The sequence below is a fragment of the Opisthocomus hoazin genome, chromosome Z, assembly GCF_030867145.1.
Source record: "Opisthocomus hoazin isolate bOpiHoa1 chromosome Z, bOpiHoa1.hap1, whole genome shotgun sequence".
Taxonomy (NCBI): Eukaryota; Metazoa; Chordata; class Aves; order Opisthocomiformes; family Opisthocomidae; genus Opisthocomus; species Opisthocomus hoazin.
This window is the reverse complement of record NC_134454.1, coordinates 91137543-91148674: the sequence shown is the minus strand read 5'-3', so window position 1 is coordinate 91148674 and position 11132 is coordinate 91137543. Positions and strand designations below refer to the sequence as shown.

General features: G+C 39.7%; 1 protein-coding gene across 15 annotated transcripts in view; it reads right to left on the bottom strand.

Annotated features, from left to right (window-relative positions):
* Positions 1-11132, bottom strand: part of LOC142365739 (zinc finger protein 532-like) — a 51385-nt gene that overhangs the window by 38504 nt on the left and 1749 nt on the right. For 7 of the 15 annotated variants that reach the window (XM_075446864.1, XM_075446871.1, XM_075446866.1 and 4 more), the window contains one exon: positions 4005-4099. The gene's annotated coding sequence lies outside the window, so the exon portion shown is untranslated. Of the gene's footprint in view, positions 1-224; positions 498-3219; positions 3283-4004; positions 4100-10882; positions 11022-11132 lie in introns of those variants that run through there. The other 8 variants (XM_075446877.1, XM_075446874.1, XM_075446875.1 and 5 more) reach the window with 6 other exon arrangements.

The window sequence follows — 11132 nt, the reverse complement described above, 5'->3', positions numbered from 1 at the left end:
GAATGCTCATTATCAAGACTTCACTACTTTTGTGAAGCATATGGTTATAATCTATGCTTATTAGACATAAGATTGTTTTATAATGCTGGTCATTCTGGTTTTATTGTGTATTTGTTTAATTATAAAATCTTAAAATCCATTTATTCAAAAGCAAGTTTCTAGCCCTCATGCATTTCAAACTAGTAACTGGGATAAAATGAACACAAGGATTTAAGAAAACACACCAGACAAGTAACTCTCTTGCAGTACAATCGGAAGCTAACCCATTGCGTTCAGCACACGTGGCAGCAGACACCTTCCTACACCAAAGCAAGATGATTATCACACTTATGCACAGTTCTGCAGGCCTGGATTTTAGTCTACCCTCTGCCTGAAGTATTTCAAGATCCTGTGAAATGGCCACAATTACAAAGACAGTTATCTAATAAATACAGAAATACATTACACACATAATACCAAAATTACAAAGAAAGTTCTTACAAGAATTAAATGGGAAAGATTCTAGAGACCAAAGCATACCAAATACACGTAAAACCACACAAACAAAGCCTTATCTTAAACACAGTTTTTCATGATTCGAGATACTAATTGCTTGCACTCTGATTGTACATCTGTCCACAGGTTTCTTTTTACAGTTATACACACTCCCAAGAGAACTAGGAAGTCTTCCTATCTAAAACTTCCTCTAATTACACATAGTGGAGTTTAATTAATATTTAACAATAGCAACAAATTAAGTAAAGGCCCACTTACACAGTATTTTATCCAAGTATGTTTAAGAGCAAAACTGAGTAGTAGAGGAGATACACTTGTCCTTTACTGGGAAACTCGGTTAGGCTAATTCTAAAATGGGAAAATATCTCAAAAGAATTCAGTGGTCTGCAGACCGAAGATTGTAAATTCATCCACAGAGAGCACAACGCATAAACTTGCTTCTTCCAAGCGTATGCAGACAGAACAACTCTCATGCTCTACCAGAGCACGAGAACAGAATGGTTTCTTCTACATGGGGGATGCAGAATTACTGCTGCCCTTATGAAGAACCTCTCCCATTCTTCAAACTTTTCAAGCAACCCAAGTTAAAAAAAAAAGCACAAAAGACTTGGCCAGTCTTGACAAACAAGTCAGAAAAGTTGTAACCAGGACTTTTTATTCATCTCTTCCTCACCATTCTAGTATACCATTTTAAGATTCAGTATACAAACTATCTTTCTACCACAACTGCCAGAACTCTTACGCCACATTCCTCTCTTTTCTTCTCCAAAAACATTTCCATAACTCCTTCCTTCAAGGATAAAGCTCTGCCTTTTATCCAGGATCAAGATCAACTGACACCGTAGCTGCCAGACAAGCTATTAGTCTATTCCTCCTCTGAGCCAACATGATGCCTGTAAATACTTCACAACAGGAAATGAGGCAAGACCCTGGTTCCTGAGGAAATCGTGATCTTCCAGGAACTGGAATTTCTTTGAGAGCTTTTGAAGTGCTGACAGCAAAGCTCGAGTCTCCACTGAAACACACAAAAGTGTAAAAACCTACCAGCAGAGGGCTGCCATTAAGCTGATCTCCAGCTCAACAGTCCACAAGGTGTGTGTGTAATCAAGAACACATTCCTCAGAAGAAACAAAAACATATTTACAGCAACCACCTGCAAGACCCCCACTACCTCAAACATCTTTGTATGAAATAACTTTTTCTTACTTTTTAGTTTCTAAGTAATAGAAACAGAATTCGCCTCAAAACAGGGGAATGCTAACTTGAAGCATTTATTATGAAGAACAATGGATATACAATAAACTAAATGCCCCAATTTTGTGGGTATTCTTATATAAAGAGTCAGTTCTTAGATTTACTGACTCTGTCCAAAGCACTATTTAATCTTCAGACGACAGACTCCCTTCGTAACATTGCTTTTCCTTCCCGTGGACTCATTCCATTTCCTGCCTCTTCACCTGGCTGTCTGCTGACATTTACCAGGAGTACACCAGGAAAAGCCTATCACCCTATTTTGTCCTAAGATTTGTAGTCCTTAGGGTTTACTTGAGTAAAGTTATTAAAGGAAATCACTTTCTTTAAAAATTCAACCCTTACTTTGCTTACCGATTATTCAATGGTAAAAGTAAGTAAAAAGGAAAAAATATTCTGGATATGGCCAATAGGCATGACACATAGAAAGCCATGGAGCAGAGAGGTACAATGCTTCTGGGTTCTGTTTTTTTCATGGTGGGTGATAGGACTGCTGGGAAGATACCAGCGAGTCTTAAAAACTTAAGATAACAGACTCTGAATATATTTACTTCATGGTTTCCATTAACCTCCTTGGTGACAACGTGCACCCCTATGTGTGCATCAGTATTGTACTGAAACACAGGGTGTGAATTAAGTTCTGGAGGATAAACCAAGATTGTTTTGTTTGCATTCATGCTTTGTTCAAAGCATGCATATGCATGACTTTCTACATTCTCCTTTCTTTGGAAGTGCGTCTCCTTAAATAAGCGCTTCCTATGAACAGCATGAAGAAAACGGCACAGGTTTTAGCCAAAGGAAGATACCCCTTGACTGTTCCACTGTCTTGTCTCAGTTAGCCTTTATACTCTGGTTCATCTGATAACACATTCCAGTGAAGCACTCACTCGGGCAATTATGTTAAAACACGAACCAGTCCACGAGAACTCTCTACTGACAGTGGAAGAAGCAAGCAGGACAAGAATTTGATGCTACACCCATGAGAAATAGTTAAATTCTTGTAAATCTTTTGTGGCCTTCATATCCTGCCTGTTAAGATGGAACGCCTAAGGATGTATTCAAAGATTTTAAAAGGCTGATCTCCAGAAAAGGGGGAAAACATCTGCAAGATGTAGCAGATCTGGGAGCTTCTGCCCTATTATCAGGGATTCCAGAGAGCATGGTGAAATACTGCTTGCTTACAGCAACTATTTGTGTAGATGTGATGAAGGCTCAAATACGCAATGACGCAAACATCAACCAAAGAAATATGAGGGCATGGAAGTAAACAGCTGCTTCTGAAGGATCAACAAAGGCAGTTTTGTTTTACTACATGGAATTTCTGTCACTCCTCCTCAGGCTCTGCATCCATACCCATTCCAGGTGGAGTGACTCTAGCCATATGAGGAAAACCAAACCAACCAACCCTTCCATGTACTCTTGCCAAGGCAGGGGTAGCAGAGAAACACACAAAAGGAAACATTTTTTTCTCACTTTCTAAATATGATTTATCTTGTGGCTTGGGCTTTAGGACGGCTGCAGATGGGGCACAGTATTCTCCACAAGAAAGACCAAGCTGCCTACAAATTGCTGCTGAAACTAGAAGGTACCAAACCAGATCCGTTTTGGGGAAGTTCAGCTGCCTAATGAAGACAAGAAAACAGAATCTGTTATCTGGCAGCTCCCAGACAGATCGTATCTCCAAACCACTTAAAACTCTGACTGATGTCTGTCAGGTACAAGAACAACTTCAAGTTTTCCAGGCCTAGCAATGACAAATAACCCTCCTCCCTTTCCAATACTTTCCCAATTAATATTCTTTATGCATGAAGGCTTCTAACTATTGTTTCTGGATCACAAGCACGGTCTTACATGCTCAGTTTTTATTCTTTATTTCATCATTAACCTTTAAAGAACTGAAAAACTTTTCCTCCTTGACACTCACCCTCCAGCTGATCCAAATCTTCACTGCTCATCCACAAGTCTGGTGACTACGCAACTGCTTTAGCTGTCTGTACGAGCCCTGTCTTTTCTACCACATTAAATTTAAATTCCTACCTTCTGCCTTCAAATCCCACGTAACTGTCTACACTTACAATATGTAACTCCACACTCTTGTTGAAACAACAATGCAACTCAAGCTTCCCTCAGTAGCAAGCCCTTTTATTATTTAAGGGAACAGGAAAAAAACCCCAACTTTCATTTTCGTCCACCTCTGGCATTCATGTTCTTGTGACTACATTCCTTTAACTTCCCTAAACTCTTCCGACAGTTTTTACCTCTGTACTACGTACGGTTGTGGACTGTTCACTCTTTAGAGCAGAGACCTTTTCTTTCATACGTTCTTCAAAGAAAACCAGCGTTCTTTTCAGTGCTGTGAAAACAAGAGCATTGAGACACAACATTTCAGTGTCTAGCACATGGCAATGTCTTAATTCTGCAAGAATACTTTTAGCATAACCATATGTAATAATTATTCTGTTATAGTTAGACTGGTATAAATTCCCAGTTAGACACACTATTCCAGGACAAAATTCTGATAATCTGGTATAATTACTCCACTTCCAAACACCAGTAATGATGCCTAAATAACATCATGCTCATTCTGGAACAAAATGCTTACACAGGGAGTAATACGTGTAAAAGCTCTTTTTGTTTGTTTGTTTAATTTCTGTATTGTTATACCAAAAAATTTCATCAGGTAGAGAAGACTTAAGTGATTCAATCAGAATTACAGTAATGTATATCCTAACATTAGGCAAACATCAGCCTAACACACAGATTATGAGCAGTTCATTAGTTATTCAACATACATTAGTAATTATAACTAACTTCTGATTATTTACTTCAAAGCTAAGTATCTGAAAGAAAGACAAAAGCAATATGCTAATTCAACCACCAAACCTTCTTCAGGAAGTGAGAACCACATCTCAAATCACAACTTGGTGTGGTTTGAAATACTCAGCGGGCAAACAGGATATGCGAGAGGCCACTTTAACCACAATCAGCAACACCAATCATATGCACGTAAAATACAGGTTCCTTTTCGCTTATCAGAGGTCCCATGACTTGTTACTGTTGCAAAACGCAGACAGATTCCTGCTTCTGGAAATGTAACTTTTATAATTGGCAGCATTTTCATTTCTTAGGATAAAGGTCTCATTTACCATCCATAGTATCAATAAGGTCATGGCAGTCCTTACGCAAACACCGTTGTGAAGTATGGGGTGTTTTTACAGTTAACATTTATACCAAGCAATCTGGTATTTCAACATTATACACCGCATCTATCTGCCTTTAGAAAAAAAAAACAAAAAAGGAAAATCCAATTCGCCTCCAAGCATGAGCCTCAATGAGTAACGGAAATCTGAATGTGCATTTCTGGTTTTCTAAGAGAACATTCTACCACTTTTACTCCTCCCTCCTCCCTCTCAAAAGAAGCTCTGGAGGGTATTAGCCTAGTATTTGAAATTTTGCCCAGTATTAAAATTTTTAGCCTTTTTTTTTTAAACTCAATGCAGTAACCTTGCTGTTGACAGTTTCAAAAGAATTTCAAGGTTTATTCTTTACTAGCCCCAAAAAAGTTTTCAACAGGCATTTCACAGAATCTCAGAATAGCTGAAGTTGAAAGGGATCTCTGGAACTCCAACTTCTCTGCCCAAAGCAGGGTCAACTACAGTAGGACCCTCAGGATGCTGTCCCGTCGGGTTTTGCTTATTTCCAAAGATGGAGACCCCAAAACCTCTCAAGGTAACAGGTTCCAGTGTTTCACCACCCTCACTGTAAAAAGGATTTAAACCAATAATTAACATTCAGACCTAGTCACATTAGAATCATAGAATCATAGGTTGGAGAAGACCTCTGAGATCATTGAGTCCAACCATCCACCCAACAACACCATTCCTACTAAACCGTATCCTGAAGTGCCACATCCACACGTTTTTTAAACACCTCCAGGGATGGGGACTCCACAGCCTCCCTGGGCAGCCTGCTCCAATGCCCGACCACTCTTTCAGTGAAGAAATTTTTCCTAATATCTAATCTAAACCTCTCCTGACGCAACTTTAGGCCACTGCCTCTCATCCTATCGCTAGTTACCTGGGAGAAGAGACCAACACCTGCCTCACTACAACCTCCTTTCAGGTGGTTGGAGAGAGCAACATTCACTTGCCTTACCACCCACTTCTGACAGTATCTAAATGTGTTTTCAGAGCACACCATTAAACGGAAGCAACCTCTGGAAGCTTATCAAATCACTGCACACACTGCCGATCCAGAGCACAGTCCCAGCTCATGCCATGGGCAGGTGGAACACTTTGGAACTGGGACAGGGTCAGGAGCTACTCGAAGCTCAGCTAGTGGTTGTGATTTACAAGGCTGTCTCTGCAGCCTGCTTCCACAGCAGACAGCACCAGTTGACATTTGACTTTGATCCACTTTCACGCGAGCTATACAATTAAGATGCTATAAACAAATCTGGCTGCCATAAGGAGGAAAAGAACTTGCATGCCAACTTTCTCGAAACTACTAATCCAAAATATTCTTGAGTATTATACATAAAAAGACAACGTAATTTTAGAATAGTTGCTAAAATATTTACAAAGTGATTAAAAAAAATATTTAACTAACCCATTCCTCCACTCCTACTTTTATTCATCTAGTTCTAGAATGCCACAGAAGCCTGTTAATCCACACACTGGCTGCAAGAGTTGTTTGAAACTAGCAAATGCTGAAAACAAACAAGCAATAAAACCACTGAAGTCAATGCATTACCAAATGTATTCTGTTGATTTGAACAAAAGCGCAGTTTGGTTGTAATAGTTTACAGTATCTTAAACTTTTCAATTCAGGAGTGTCTTCCATAAAAATTTTCCAAGTTCAAAATCACACACACCGGGAATGAAAGCAATGGCAGCAAATTACATTTGGGATGGCAGAAGATGGAAGTAACGGAAAAAAAAAATCACAAAGATACTGGACGGCACTTGCATGATGTTCATGGTGTGTTGCTGTGACCTGGCACAGATACAGACCTACACTGCACGCGTATGCACACTGCCTTTTCCTGGTAAACAACATAATTTGGGAGTCCCCAGAGGCCACGAGGATGATACTTATCTCCACGTACAGAATGCAGATGCAGTTGCAGCCAGACTAAAGCTTGAGACTTTATGTTGCCTTGTTTGCTGTTCATTCATACAGGCAAAGCTTTTTCCAATCGGTTTGCCCGTGGGTTCAAGTTTAGAGCCTTAGGAATAAAAGACCTCTGCAGAGGAGTCTCTTGTTTGGTCTTTAATGTGAGGTATGGCAAAGGGCTGCTTCTGCTTATTGCTTAGCCAAGTTTTGCAACTATGGATTACCAAGCCATGTCAAACCAACAAGAAAGATACTCCCAAAAGGAGCCTGAGTTGTTTTACAACTGTAAGCATGTTACCACCATTTTCATAACGTATCCATCCTTATAATTGATTATAGAGGAGCGGGTAATTGTCTTTATCCTCTTTTCTACTACATCCTGCACCTGATTATGGATCCTTCTTATCTAATCTGTTAAAAGACGAGCCCTTTTCCCTGCCATAGGTATAATTAAGTAACGCAGTTCTTGAGAATTTTTGTTTTATTAAGCAAAGTTCAACAAGGTTTTTTTGACAGCCAAAATAGAATTACTTGTTGCTTACAACTCCTTCAAAGCCTTATCTTGTAGTCTAACTCCTCCACTTTTGGACTTTATTTTTTTTTTTCAAAATGGGCATCTAAAGTTCTCTTTGGGTAGAAGAAAACAGGAAGGGAAAGAGCAGGGTATCTTCCGAGGTACGTCCATCTCCTCTTCTGTCACCACCACTGAACTACCTGTCGCACAGTTTCAAGAGTACCACATGCAACTGGTTCAAAGTTCACTATCATCAGCCTTTGGCTGGCAAAAAGAACAGCGATATTTCAACACATGGGCAAGGTATCTCCTTTTCCACGACACATGGAGCTGAAGAGACCATCTCTATCTACAGCTAGCCAAATGAAAACTATCTATATTTACCAAGAGATCCAGTTAACGTTTCGAGCCTTGCAACTTCCTGAATTCCTCCTAAAATGGTGATGAATTCATGAAAGGCAGATGAATCCCTGTACTATTCTTCTCGCACTCTACTTCAAAATGAAATCTAAAAATGGCTTAATTTTGCACTTCTGAATGTAAAGTGGGCTGGGACGGTAACACGTAAATAATTCGGATGTACAACAATAACTAACAGAATTTTGACATTCCCAATGTAAAGCAAATTTGAATCCCTTACTAAATGGCACTTGCTTCCTGCCTGTTTCCTTTAATGTACTTCTTTTTTAAGCGGACGGCAATTCTTGCTCCACATCAGCGTGAAGCGGCTGCAGACAATCTTGGTGAGAACACTGCATGTCACGCAGGGCCTGCCTGTGCGACACTAGCAGCAAACAGGCCGTAAAACATTAGGGTCAGGTTTTGGGTTTTTTTAAAACATATATTCTTAGCAATCTCTATGCACATTTATATTTTAACACACATTCATACTTCTAAGAAAACCAAAGTTAGATCATTCATTCAGAAGAGGCTTGGAACTTGATAAACTATTACCCTTATTCTCTAGATCAAATACCGGAGACAAGCCTGAAGGCAAAATGAGATCATGACTGCTGATACAGAGGACCAACCCTCCAGCATTAAGCAGCATTTTCTGCTGGAAAGCTGCCCTACGTGCAAAATCAAAATCTCTTGGTGAAGAGCATTTATAAATATTATTAGACTAAAAAAACAAAACTCGCCAAGAACATTGAGGATTCCAGCATCTACTTGGGTTTCTCATCTTACAGCCTACAAAAATCCCTGCAAATTCAAAACCTCCTTTGCTACAAATAAAAAAATTCATAGTACCGTTCACGTTCAAAAATAGAAACAAAACAGATACATCGAATGTTGTGACAATTCCAAGAACTTAAAATTGTAAAACTGCTATTCTGGCAAGAGAGAGAAAAATATCTGAAAGGTGCTCTCGTAACATACAAATTTTAGCTGACACTTGGAAAAGAACATGCATCATCATCAGCAATAGATATTATTCCCATCAAGAATCCATGTTTGCAAGCATAATTTGCTACAGATGTCTATAACCGTATATAGAACCTCTGCATCCAAATTACGAAAAACATGAACAGAAATCAGCACAGTGATCTGTCAGGCATTTTGCTTCACCACACATTTTGCTTCACCACACAAGCTATTTACTGCCCTATCAAATCTGAGAAACAACACGTTGTAGCTGCCTTAAAAACCACAAACCCGTAATTTCAGGCCAAACATTCGCATGCCATTTTCACTTTTCTCCAGTTAATATCTAAATACCTTATGCAATCCGCTGCAGTCAGAAATAAAAAGGTTCCCCTGTATTGTCAACTCTCTGCTGCAGGCACCCTGCCTATCATCAGCCACCATACAGCTTACCCAATATCCACAACCTCTCAAGGCTTTTAAGACTGTCTACTTTATTCTCCTGAGCACAGAGGAAAAGACCTCCATTTCACACTAGAACAGAACATTTCAACGTTTTGCCTCCATATTTATCTTGATTGTAGACTACCAAACCAGCCAGGACTGGTCACATTTTTTAAAAAATCATACTGGGTAAAATTCTGGAGTTGATGATTTCCTGTTATAGGAAGTAACAGTTCTAGCAAAAGAATCCCCAAGGCAAAATGTTTAGTGTTCCAATGTGTAAGCTCTAACAGCCTTTGTTCTTCCCTTTGCTATATGCATTACTGCTTTCTTCTCTCTCCCCCTCTCCCTCTCTCTGAATCCTTCAGCTTTCACTACAAGATACAAATGACAGCTCCAATCTAGGTATACGTTTATTTTTTAGATGAGAAAAAAAAAATCCTATCCATTATCTACTGCTTTGAGTTAAAAGTAGTCATCCCTCAGGAGCCGATGCACTGCCCATCCGGTTTCCCATCCTTATTTCATTACTGCACAATATTGTAATTCATGCCACTAATAACCCACTGGAGCTCCATCAAACCTCTAAAATGCATCTCTCTACTTGGCTGCTGCAAAATCCCCCCTGCGTTACAACAGTTTAAGAAACACCATTCATACTGTTTATTTTATACGTTTTTTTTCCTACGTAGGCTATATCAAGTACGTGTTTAACACCAAAGACCTTAATTCAGAATTAAGCATTGGGTTACTCAGATACGGCCAAACAACCAACCTTTAAATAATCAGACAGAAAATTCTGAATGTGCAACGCTGTAATACAACACAGAACAGTTCACTGCCATGTGGTCCACACTTTATGACTGTCACTCAGAGGCCTATTCCCTATCACTGCACTGTGAAAAAACGTATATCCGGATATAAGATATTTCAGTGATAATGCTGTATTTAGCTAAAATACCAGTAAGTCGTTACAAATAAGAGCTTTAATCCTATTAAAACTGGAGGACGTTAATAGCATTTCTTTTGGTAACACTTAAACAATTGTCTCCTTCCTAACGTGCCCAGCGTGCAATCAGGAGCCAGATTTACTTTTCACATACATGTACCTTCATGCTACTGATATATTCACGCCCAAAACACCACATCTCACCTGTGAACCTTGACCTTTGAAAGATTTTTTTTTTAGCCAACACTCAGTTACTGCCACAGATGCATTACCTCTGCAAATACGAAAGGGTTAAAGGCAGCCCCAATCAATAGGCCTACAAGGGGGGGGGAAGGGAAAAACGAGTATGCCTTACAGCATCTTTGCAATGCTTTTATGCACAATTCTACAACAACCTTGTTTCCTTTTGGCCTTAAAGAAAGGCACAGCACCCCCCCCCTTACCATCTCCTAAAGACAACCGCAAGACAGCACCCTGTAAATAAAACAGCATGCACAGCAGCATTCTTCAGTCACAAGCATAACTACAATTACAAATCATTCCATCCATTTTATTTAGTTTAGCTTTAAAATAGACTGTATAACCAGTGTCCCACCCTTGCAAAGCAAAAATATTTTAATAAGGGTCATAAATTTCAGCTCTTGCCCATTCCTTAAGCATAAAAAGGCACGAAAAGCCAAAGTAATCTCAGTTACTGCAAATATGTACATTTACATACAGAATCCTTTATGACTATATTAGCCACATACCAGTGCTGTGTGTCTAAAGTGTGCATTCACATACTGTTTTGGGATGGTATCTTTCTGCAAGCTCCTCTGCTTTTGGCTGCCATGAAGGGAGGAAGCTATCCCAGTGTAGCAGCTCAGTGACTGCATTGTGCTCAGGAGCTGATCTGCCTCAAACCAGTTCCAGCCGGTTCTGGTCACCCTACATAAAAAGCTATGGCAACCCTCGCCGAGTTGCCAACAAGTCCCTGGGAAGCGCGGGGGCTCTCTCTCC